The following is a 12,500-nucleotide window of genomic DNA, read 5'->3' on the forward strand; positions in this document are numbered from 1 at the left end:
TATGATTATTGTGGATAGTGAGATTATAATAATAGTTTGTTGTGAGTGTTTATGTGCTTTGCAACAATAACCATTTCCCTGATAATCCTATTTACATGGATACATCTGAAATCAGGCTACTGATGGCACTCTGGTAAATCACCAATCAAAATAAATGTTCTACCCCCATTGTCAGTGTGATTTTTGGGAGGCGTAATTGTTCGGACATATAATGTTTGTATGTGAAAAGTACACTGAACAAAAATATAAACTCAAAGATTTTACTGTTGCAGTTCATAGAAGGTAACCAGTCAATGAAAATAAATTCATTAGGCCCTAATCTATGGATTTCACATGACTGGGAATACAGATATACATCTGTTGGTCACAGATACCTGAAAAAGGGTAGGGGGTGTGCATCAGAAAACCAGTCAGTATCTGGTGTGACCACCATTTGTCTCATGCAGAGACACATCTCCTTCACATAGAGTTGATCAGGCTGTTGATTGTGGCCTGTGGAATCTTGTCCCACTCCTCTTCAATGGCTGTGCGAAGTTGCTGCATATTGGCGGGAACTGGAACAAGCAGTTGTACACGCCAATCCAGAGCATCCCAAACATGCTCAATGGGTGACATATCTGGTGAGTTTGCAGGCCATGGATTCCAGGAATTGTGTACAGATCCTTGCGACATGGGACGGGGCATTATCACGCTGAAACATGAGGTGATGGCGGTGGATGAATGCCACGACAATGGGCCTCAGCATCTCATCACGTATGTATCTATGAACTGCTCATCTTCGATGGCCACTGGCACGCTGGAGTGTGCCGGGCTGATGGCAGACAGCGTGCCAGGCGTTGTGTGGGAAAGCGGTTTGCTGATGTCAACGTTGTGAACAGAGTGGCCCATGGTGGCGGTGGGGTTATGGTATGGGCAGGCATAAGACACGGAAAATGAACACAATTGCATTTTATCGATGGCAATTTGAATACACAGAGATAGCGTGATGAGATCCTTGAGGCCCATTGTCGTGGCATTCATCTGCCACCATCACCTCATGTTTCAGCATGATAACGCACGGTCCCAGGTCCAGTCAGGTCCAGTCAGGTCCAGTCAGGTCCAGTCAGGTCCAGACCCTGCGAAGGACGAAAAGCATGCAGATGAGCTTCCCTGAGACAGTCTGTGACTAAATTCTTTGGTTATGCAAACCCAGTTTATTCAGCTGTCCAGGTGGCTGGTCTCAGACGATCCCGCAGGTGAAGAAGCCAGATATGGAGGTCATGGGGCTGGCGTGGTTACACGTGGTCTCTGGCAACAGCTTTGCTGGGCATTCCTGCAGTCAGCGTGCCAACTGCAACTTGAGACATCTGTGGCATTGTGTTGTGTGATTAAACTTCACATTTTAAAGTGAGTGGCCTTTTTTTTGTCCCCCAGCACGGTGTGCTGGATATGAATCATGCTGTTTAATCAGCTTCTTGACATGCCACATCTGTCAGGTGGATGGATTATCTTGGCAAAGGAAAAACGCTCACTAACAGGATGTAGACAAATATGGGCATTTTAGAGAAACGCTCACTAACAGGATGTAGACAAATATGGCCATTTTAGAGAAACGCTCACTAACAGGATGTAGACAAATATGGGCATTTTAGAGAAACGCTCACTAACAGGATGTAGACAAATATGGCCATTTTAGAGAAACGCTCACTAACAGGATGTAGACAAATATGGGCATTTTAGAGAAACGCTCACTAACAGGATGTAGACAAATATGGGCATTTTAGAGAAACGCTCACTAACAGGATGTAGACAAATATGGGCATTTTAGAGAAACGCTCACTAACAGGATGTAGACAAATATGGGCATTTTAGAGAAATGAAACATCTTAGAGAAATAAGCTTTTTTTGTGAGTATGGAACATTTCTGGGGTCTTTTATTTAAACATGGGACCAACACTTATTTTTGCTCATTGTACTTCTAAGGCACATACATTCAGTTGTTTTGAACTCGTTATCTCTCCCTCCCTGGCGTTATCTCTCCCTCCCTGGCGTTATCTCTCCCTCCCTGTTCTCCACTCAGCCAAACATTAATGTTATCTCTCCCTCCCTGTTCTCCACTCAGCCAAACATTAATGTGATCTCTCCCTCCCTGTTCTCCACTCAGCCAAACATTAATGTGATCTCTCCCTCCCTGGCGTTATCTCTCCCTCCCTGTTCTCCACTCAGCCAAACATTAATGTGATCGCTCCCTCCCTGGCGTTATCTCTCCCTCCCTGTTCTCCACTCAGCCAAACATTAATGTGATCTCTCCCTCCCTGTTCTCCACTCAGCCAAACATTAATGTGATCTCTCCCTCCCTGTTCTCCACTCAGCCAAACATTAATGTGATCTCTCCCTCCCTGTTCTCCACTCAGCCAAACATTAATGTTATCTCTCCCTCCCTGTTCTCCACTCAGCCAAACATTAATGTTATCTCTCCCTCCCTGTTCTCCACTCAGCCAAACATTAATGTGATCTCCCCCTCCCTGTTCTCCACTCAGCCAAACATTAATGTGATCTCTCCCTCCCTGTTCTCCACTCAGCCAAACATTAATGTGATCTCTCCCTCCCTGTTCTCCACTCAGCCAAACATTAATGTGATCTCCCCCTCCCTGTTCTCCACTCAGCCAAACATTAATGTGATCTCTCCCTCCCTGTGCTCCACTCAGCCAAACATTAATGTGATCTCTCCCTCCCTGTTCTCCACTCAGCCAAACATTAATGTTATCTCTCCCTCCCTGTTCTCCACTCAGCCAAACATTAATGTTATCTCTCCCTCCCTGTTCTCCACTCAGCCAAACATTAATGTTATCTCTCCCTCCCTGTTCTCCACTCAGCCAAACATTAATGTTATCTCTCCCTCCCTGTTCTCCACTCAGCCAAACATTAATGTTATCTCTCCCTCCCTGTTCTCCCTCAGCCAAACATTAATGTTATCTCTCCCTCCCTGTTCTCCACTCAGCCAAACATTAATGTTATCTCCCTCCCTGTTCTCCACTCAGCCAAACATTAATGTTATCTCTCCCTCCCTGTTCTCCACTCAGCCAAACATTAATGTGATCTCCCCCTCCCTGTTCTCCACTCAGCCAAACATTAATGTGATCTCTCCCTCCCTGTTCTCCACTCAGCCAAACATTAATGTGATATCTCCCTCCCTGTTCTCCACTCAGCCAAACATTAATGTGATCTCCCCCTCCCTGTTCTCCACTCAGCCAAACATTAATGTGATCTCTCCCTCCCTGTGCTCCACTCAGCCAAACATTAATGTGATCTCTCCCTCCCTGTTCTCCACTCAGCCAAACATTAATGTTATCTCTCCCTCCCTGTTCTCCACTCAGCCAAACATTAATGTTATCTCTCCCTCCCTGTTCTCCACTCAGCCAAACATTAATGTTATCTCTCCCTCCCTGTTCTCCACTCAGCCAAACATTAATGTTATCTCTCCCTCCCTGTTCTCCACTCAGCCAAACAGTGAAGTTATCTCTCCCTCCTCTGTTCTCCACTCAGCCAAACAGTGGAGTTATCCCTCCCTCCTCTATTCTCCACTCAGCCAAACAGTGGAGTTATCCCTCCCTCCTCTATTCTCCACTCAGCCAAACAGTGGAGTTATCCCTCCCTCCTCTGTTCTCCACTCAGCCAAACAGTGGAGTTATCCCTCCCTCCTCTATTCTCCACTCAGCCAAACAGTGAAGTTATCTCTCCCTCCTCTGTTCTCCACTCAGCCAAACAGTGGAGTTATCCATCCCTCCTCTATTCTCCACTCAGCCAAACAGTGAAGTTATCTCTCCCTCCTCTGTTCTCCACTCAGCCAAACAGTGAAGTTATCCCTCCCTCCTCTGTTCTCCACTCAGCCAAACAGTGGAGTTATCCCTCCCTCCTCTATTCTCCGCTCAGCCAAACAGTGGAGTTATCCCTCCCTCCTCTGTTCTCCGCTCAGCCAAACAGTGGAGTTATCCCTCCCTCCTCTATTCTCCACTCAGCCAAACAGTGAAGTTATCCCTCCCTCCTCTGTTCTCCACTCAGCCAAACAGTGGAGTTATCCCTCCCTCCTCTGTTCTCCACTCAGCCAAACAGTGTTCAATTAAATATGTCTGCTGACACTTCTGGGCCATGGAGAGACTACACTCATCTTTTCTGCATGGCCAGACACTCATACATACAATGACTTCATCACGCTTGTGACTTCTACGTTAATGTGGATGCTACCATGATAAGATCATAATGAATAATAATGTGCGAGAAAATTACAGAGTTATGCCTCAGTGACTTCCTCTCTCATCATTATTCACAATTCATTCACGATTATCAGTAATCATGGTAGCATCCACATTAACGTAGAAGTGTTCAGAAATATATTAGATTCTTATTTACAATAAAAGTGACTCCAAAAGTAATAATAAAAATAATACATACTTTTTGGACCCTTTTTCGTGGTATACAATTGGTTGTTACATTCTTGTCTCATCTCTGCAACTCCCGTACGGACTCGGGAAAGACGAAGATCGAGAACTGTACGTCTTTCGAAACACAACCCAACCAAGCCTCACTGCTTCTTGACACAATGCCCACTTAAAGCCAGCCGCACCAATGTGTCGGAGGAAACACCGTTACACCTGGTGACCGTGTCAGCGTGCACTGAGCCCGGCCCGCCGCAGGAGTCGCTAGTGCGCGATGGGACAAGGACATGCCTGCCGACCAAACCTGAACGACGCTGGGCCAATTGTGCGCCGCCCCATGTTGTCTCCCGGTCGCGGCCGGCTGCGACAGAGCCTGGACTCGACCCCAGAATCTCTAGGGGCACAGCTCGCACTGCGATGCACTCGGGAGGCTGCGACAGAGCCTGGACTCGACCCCAGAATCTCTAGGGGCACAGCTCGCACTGCGCTGCACTCGGGAGGCTGCGACAGAGCCTGGACTCGACCCCAGAATCTCTAGGGGCACAGCTCTCACTGCGCTGCACTCGGGAGGCTGCGACAGAGCCTGGACTCGACCCCAGAATCTCTAGGGGCACAGCTCGCACTGCGCTGCACTCGGGAGGCTGCGACAGAGCCTGGACTCGACCCCAGAATCTCTAGGGGCACAGCTCGCACTGCGATGCACTCGGGAGGCTGCGACAGAGCCTGGACTCGACCCCAGAATCTCTAGGGGCACAGCTCGCACTGCGATGCACTCGGGAGGCTGCGACAGAGCCTGGACTCGACCCCAGAATCTCTAGGGGCACAGCTCGCACTGCGCTGCACTCGGGAGGCTGCGACAGAGCCTGGACTCGATCCCAGAATCTCTAGGGGCACAGCTCGCACTGCGCTGCACTCGGGAGGCTGCGACAGAGCCTGGACTCGACCCCAGAATCTCTAGGGGCACAGCTCGCACTGCGCTGCACTCGGGAGGCTGCGACAGAGCCTGGACTCGACCCCAGAATCTCTAGGGGCACAGCTCTCACTGCGATGCACTCGGGAGGCTGCGACAGAGCCTGGACTCGACCCCAGAATCTCTAGTGGCACAGCTCGCACTGCGCTGCACTCGGGAGGCTGCGACAGAGCCTGGACTCGACCCCAGAATCTCTAGGGGCACAGCTCTCACTGCGATGCACTCGGGAGGCTGCGACAGAGCCTGGACTCGACCCCAGAATCTCTAGTGGCACAGCTCTCACTGCGATGCACTCGGGAGGCCCACACAATGCATTATTTACCATTCATTTCTATTGTGCACAACCCCAAACACATCCAAACCAAATTACAAAAGCATCCAACAAGTTTGTAGAATCACAAGTTTGATGTAATAATTGCATGCTAGGAATATTTGACCAAATTCTAAACTTTTGACCACTTAAATACACAATAATAGAATTTGTCCAAGTACTTATGACACCTTCAATTGGGGGGACTAGCTAGATACTGTACATGAAGTAGTTTCATTTCTAAATGATAAAACAGATATGTATGAAATACAGTGCCTTGCGAAAGGTTGCATGATTGGATCCCCTGACCTGTCGTTCTGCCCCTTGAACAAGGCAGTAAACCCCACTGTTCCCCGGTAGGCCGTCATTGAAAATAATAATTTGTTCTTAACCGACTTGCCTAGTTAAATAAAGGTTAAATTCAAAATCACTATTATGACATCTGGATACCATCAATCACTTAGATCATATATTTTCAGGTAGAGAACTCTCTAAGAAACAGCTGCTCTCTATATTACCTCACAATCACAGACCGGACAAGTAGATGTGCAATGGATTGTGGTTATTGTAGTTAATTACTATATTTTTTATGCGCTAAACTATGTAGAATGTTGGCCTGTTGGAAACTACGACTCCTTACTACATCTCACAGTTCAGTCTAGATCTGATTTATCTCTAGAGAAACTGTGTGATGTGCACATTGAGCTCAGAGATAAAAAGCTAACAAAATAGAATGTTAAATAATTAAACCAAAGTCAGTCAATTAGTTGTTTAAAAAAATCAAATACTAACAGACAGTTAATCGCTCAGAAGTACTATGTACTCTCTTCTGTTCCGAGGTGACCCTGAATCTGACTCAGATTATGGTAAACAGCTCCTAAATGGCCCAGCTCGTTTAATATTTAACGGATCCAGCAGGGTGAATCTATCAGCTCTGGACTAGAGTCTTTTCCAACTCAGATGAATCTTTAACGGCTGTGGATCTGGTGTTAAATCTTTCATCAGATTTATCTTCTCTACTCTAACAAGAAGAGCCAGTAGAGACTAGAGTCATTACAGTCATATATAAAACCTCAGCTATCCTCAGATCTCCTCGGCTGTCTATTCTCGAAGTTCATCTCTCTCTCTCAATTCAATTCAAAAGTGCTTTATTGGCATGTGAATCATATGCTAACACTGCCAAAGCAGGTGAAATAAGGTAAACATGACCCTCGCAAAAGTTCCAATGGTGTGTGTTCTTCACTGGTTCTCGTGGCAACAGGTCACAAATCTTTCTGCTGTGGTGGCACACACTTTTTCAAATTATTTGCGGGTCTGTGTAATCTGAGGGAAATATGTGTCTCTAATACGATCATACGTTGGACAGGAGGTTAGGAAGTGCAGCTCAGTTTCCACCTCATTTTGTGGGCAGTGTGCACATAGCCTGTCTTCTCTTGAGAGCCATGTCTGCCTACGGCGGCCTTTCTCAATAGCAAGGCTATGCTCACTGAGTCGGTACATAGTCAAAGCTTTCCTTAAGTTTGGGTCAGTCACAGTGGACAGGTATTCTGCCACTGTGTACTCTCTGTTTAGGGTCAGTCACAGTGGTCAGGTATTCTGCCACTGTGTACTCTCTGTTTAGGGTCAGTCACAGTGGTCAGGTATTCTGCCACTGTGTACTCTCTGTTTAGGGTCAGTCACAGTGGTCAGGTATTCTGCCACTGTGTACTCTCTGTTTAGGGTCAGTCACAGTGGACAGGTATTCTGCCACTGTATTCTCTCTGTTTAGGGCCAAGTAGCATTCTAGTTTGCTGTTTTTTTGTTAATTCTTTCCAATGTGTGAAGTATTGATCCTTTTGTTTTCTCATGATTTGGTTGGGTCTAATGGTGTTGCTGTCCTGGGGCTCTGTGGGGTCTGTTTGTGTTTGTGAACAGAGCCCCAGGACCAGCTTCCTTAGGGGACTCTTCTCCAGGTTCATCTCTCTGTAGGTGATGGCTTTGTTATTTATGGGAGGTTTGGGAATCGCTTCCTTTTAGGTGGTTGTAGAATTGAACAGCTCTTTTCTGGATTTTGATAATTAGTAGGTATCGGCCTAACTCTGCTCTGCATGATTTATTTGGTGTTTTACGTTGTACACAGGGGATATTTTTTTGCAGATTTCTGCATTCAGAGTCTTATTTTGGTATTTCTCCCATTTGGTCAACTCTTGGTTGGTGAGCAGATCCCAGACCTCACAACCATAAAGGGCAATGGGTTCTATAACTGATTCAAGTATTTTTTGCCAGATTCTAATTGGTATGTTGAATTTTATGTTTCTTTTGATGGCATAGAAGGCCCTTCTTGTCTCTCAGATCGTTCACAGCTAGGTGGGAGATACCTGTGGTACTGATGTTTAGGCCGAGGTATGTATAGTTTTTTGTGTGCTCGAGGGCAACGGTGTCTAGATGGAATTTGTATTTGTGGTCCTGGCAAATGGACCTTTTTTGGAACACCATTATTTTGGTCTTACTGAGATTTACTGTCAGGGCCCAGGTCTGTCAGGGCCCAGGTCTGTCAGGGCCCAGGTCTGGCAGAATATGTGCAGAAGATCTAGGTGCTGCTGTAGACCCTCCTTGGTTGTGACAGAAGCATTAGATCATCAGCAAACAGTAGACATTTGACTTCAGATTCTAGGCCGGGTGCTGCAGACTTGTCTAGTGCCCTCGCCAATTCATTGATATATATGGTGAAGAGGCTGGGGCTTAAGCTGCATCCCTGTCTCACCCCACGGCCACGTGGAAAGAAATGTGTGTGGTCTCTCTCTCTCTCTCTCTCTCTCTCTCTCTCTCTCTCTCTCTCTCTCTCTCTCTCTCTCTCTCTCTCTCTCTCTCCGTTCTCCCTCTCCCTCTCCTTTTCCCTCTCCCCTCTCTCTCTCTCTCTCTCTCTCTCTCTCTCTCTCTCTCTCTCTCTCTCTCTCTCTCTCTCTCTCTCTCTCTCTCTCTCTCTCTCCTTTTCTCTCTCTCTCTCTCCTTTTTCTCTCTCCCTCTCCCCCCTCTCTCTCTCTCTCTTTCTCTCTATTTCTCTCTCTCTATTTCTATCTCTCTATTTCTCTCTCTCTCTCTCTCTCTCTCTCTCTCTCTCTCTCTCTCTCTCTCTCTCTCTCTCTCTCTCTCTCTCTCTCTCTCTCTCTCTCTCTCTCTCTCTCTCTCTCTCTCTCTCTATTTCTCTCTCTCTCTCTCTCTCTCTGGAGCAGAGTGAGCACAGCCTGTCACAGCCAGGTTTGCCTGTAACGACCGGTCTCTATATCCTGAGTCTGTAGCTAATCATTGTTTTCCTCAGTTTTCTATCAGTCACAGTGGTCAGATAGTCTGCCACCATGTACTGTCTGTTTAGAGCCAAATAGCATTGAAGTTTACTTAGATTTTTTGTGGTGTCTTTCCAATAGGTGATATATTTTTATTTTTGTTTTGTGATGATTTGCTTGGGCCATATTTTCTGAGTGCTGTCCTGAGAATCTATGGGGTTGGTTTGAGTTGGTGAACTGAGGCTCAGAACCAGCTGGCTGAGGGGACTCTTCTCTTTTTTAATCTCTTGACGTTGTAGAGCTGTGTCATGGAATGTTTTGGGGTCACTTGTTTTTAGATGGTTGTAAAATGTGATGGCTCTTTTTTCCGTTTGAATGAGGAGGGGGTTTTGGCCCAATTCTGCTCTACATGCGTATTTGGAGTTTTTTTTGCAGTTGCAATACAGTCTTGCAAAACTCTGCATGCAGTATTTCAATTGGATGTTTGTCCCATTTGCTCAATTCATTATTAGAGATTGGACCCCATACTTCACTGCCATATAGAGCAATTGGTTCTATAACTGATTGAAAAAAAATTGAGCCAGATTCTAATTGGAATTTCTATTTTAATGTTTCTTTTAATGGCATAGGATAATCTTCTTGCTTTGTCTCTCAGCTCATTCACAGCCAAGTGAAAGCTACCTGTGTTACTGATATTTAGTCCTAGATATGTGTAGTTTTTGGTGTGTTCTAATAGAACTGTGTTTGAATAGAATTTATACTTGTCATCCTTATTTACAGACCTTTTTTGGAATATCATTATATTTGGGTTTTTTAGGTTAACGGTCAGAGCCCTGGTCTGACAGAACCTGTGGTTAACGGTCAGAGCCCAGGTCTGACAGAACCTGTGGTTAACGGTCAGAGCCCAGGTCTGGCAAAACCTGTGGTTAACGGTCAGAGCCCAGGTCTGACAGAACCTGTGGTTAACGGTCAGAGACCAGGTCTGACAGAACCTGTGGTTAACGGTCAGAGCCCAGGTCTGACAGAACCTGTGGTTAACGGTCAGAGCCCAGGTCTGACAAAACCTGTGGTTAACGGTCAGAGCCCTGGTCTGACAGAACCTGTGGTTAACGGTCAGAGCCCTGGTCTGACAGAACCTGTGGATAACGGTCAGAACCCTGTTCTGACAGAACCTGTGGTTAACGGTCAGAGCCCAGGTCTGACAAAACCTGTGGTTAACGGTCAGAGCCCTGGTCTGACAGAACCTGTGGTTAACGGTCAGAGCCCTGGTCTGACAGAACCTGTGGATAACGGTCAGAACCCTGTTCTGACAGAACCTGTGGTTAACGGTCAGAGCCCAGGTCTGACAAAACCTGTGGTTAACGGTCAGAGCCCAGGTCTGACAGAACCTGTGGTTAACGGTCAGAGCCCAGGTCTGACAGAACCTGTGGTTAACGGTCAGAGCCCAGGTCTGACAGAACCTGTGGTTAACGGTCAGAGCCCAGGTCTGACAGAACCTGTGGTTAACGGTCAGAGCCCAGGTCTGACAAAACCTGTGGTTAACGGTCAGAGCCCAGGTCTGACAGAACCTGTGGTTAACGGTCAGAGCCCAGGTCTGACAAAACCTGTGGTTAACGGTCAGAGCCCAGGTCTGACAGAACCTGTGGTTAACGGTCAGAGCCCAGGTCTGACAGAACCTGTGGTTAACGGTCAGAGCCCAGGTCTGACAGAACCTGTGGTTAACGGTCAGAGCCCAGGTCTGACAGAACCTGTGAAGACGATCTAGGTGCTGCTGTAACCCCTCTTTAGGGGTTACATTTCTAATGTTCTCTTCCTTTTTTGTTCTTAAGGGTATGTTTGTATTGCTTCAGTGTTTCCCCATATTGAAGGCCTATATTTTTGCTGTCTGGTTCTCTGTGTTTTTGATTAGATATATTTCTCAATGACTTTCTTAGATTTGTGCAATCATTATCAAACCATGTTTCATTATCTGTTATTTCTGGTTTGCTCTTATGCTTCTTTAAATTAGCCAAGGAGGCTAATTTGTCAAATATAAAGTTTATGTTCCAAACATCCAAATTCACACCATCATTGCTGTAGGAGAATGTTAAGGCTAAAAAGTTGTCCAGGAGAGATTGTATTTTGTGGCTACTAATTGCTATCTGGTAGATGTCTGTACTGTTTGCACTCCATCTATAGGCCTGTTTTGTACCATGTCATTTATTGGGCCGTGATGCTTCATGGTTGGGTTCCGCTCTTCTCAGATACACTGTGATTTTACTGTGGAGAGGTGTTAGTGGGCTGACTGTGAAGGCTCTGAGAGAGGTGTTAGTGGGCTGACTGTGAAGGCTCTGAGAGAGGTGTTTAGTGGGGCTGACTGTGAAGGCTCTGAGAGAGGTGTTAGTGGGCTGACTGTGAAGGCTCTGAGAGAGGTGTTAGTGGGCTGACTGTGAAGGCTCTGAGAGAGGTGTTAGTGGGGCTGACTGTGAAGGCTCTGAGAGAGGTGTTAGTGTGCTGACTGTGAAGGCTCTGAGAGAGGTGTTAGTGGGCTGACTGTGAAGGCTCTGAGAGAGGTGTTAGTGGGCTGACTGTGAAGGCTCTGAGAGAGGTGTTAGTGGGCTGACTGTGAAGGCTCTGAGAGAGGTGTTAGTGTGCTGACTGTGAAGGCTCTGAGAGAGGTGTTAGTGTGCTGACTGTGAAGGCTCTGAGAGAGGTGTTAGTGTGCTGACTGTGAAGGCTCTGAGAGAGGTGTTAGTGGGGCTGACTGTGAAGGCTCTGAGAGAGGTGTTAGTGGGGCTGACTGTGAAGGCTCTGAGAGAGGTGTTAGTGTGCTGACTGTGAAGGCTCTGAGAGAGGTGTTAGTGGGCTGACTGTGAAGGCTCTGAGAGAGGTGTTAGTGGGCTGACTGTGAAGGCTCTGAGAGAGGTGTTAGTGGGCTGACTGTGAAGGCTCTGAGAGAGGTGTTAGTGGGCTGACTGTGAAGGCTCTGAGAGAGGTGTTAGTGGGCTGACTGTGAAGGCTCTGAGAGAGGTGTTAGTGGGCTGACTGTGAAGGCTCTGAGAGAGGTGTTAGTGGGCTGACTGTGAAGGCTCTGAGAGAGGTGTTAGTGGGCTGACTGTGAAGGCTCTGAGAGAGGTGTTAGTGGGCTGACTGTGAAGGCTCTGAGAGAGGTGTTAGTGGGCTGACTGTGAAGACTCTGAGAGAGGTGTTAGTGGGCTGACTGTGAAGGCTCTGAGAGAGGTGTTAGTGGGCTGACTGTGAAGGCTCTGAGAGAGGTGTTAGTGGGCTGACTGTGAAGGCTCTGAGAGAGGTGTTAGTGGGCTGACTGTGAAGACTCTGAGAGAGGTGTTAGTGGGCTGACTGTGAAGGCTCTGAGAGAGGTGTTAGTGGGCTGACTGTGAAGGCTCTGAGAGAGGTGTTAGTGGGCTGACTGTGAAGGCTCTGAGAGAGGTGTTAGTGGGCTGACTGTGAAGGCTCTGAGAGAGGTGTTAGTGGGCTGACTGTGAAGGCTCTGAGAGAGGTGTTAGTGGGCTGACTGTGAAGGCTCTGAGAGAGGTGTTAGT

The 12,500-nt window shown here is 47.1% G+C and overlaps 1 protein-coding gene across 1 annotated transcript in view; it reads left to right on the forward strand.

Annotated features, from left to right (window-relative positions):
- LOC124034958 (extracellular matrix organizing protein FRAS1-like) overlaps nt 1-12,500 on the forward strand; it is a 165,402-nt gene that overhangs the window by 113,335 nt on the left and 39,567 nt on the right. The gene's annotated exons all lie outside the window — the stretch shown is intronic.

The sequence above is a fragment of the Oncorhynchus gorbuscha genome, linkage group LG05 (assembly GCF_021184085.1).
Source record: "Oncorhynchus gorbuscha isolate QuinsamMale2020 ecotype Even-year linkage group LG05, OgorEven_v1.0, whole genome shotgun sequence".
NCBI classification, from domain to species: Eukaryota; Metazoa; Chordata; class Actinopteri; order Salmoniformes; family Salmonidae; genus Oncorhynchus; species Oncorhynchus gorbuscha.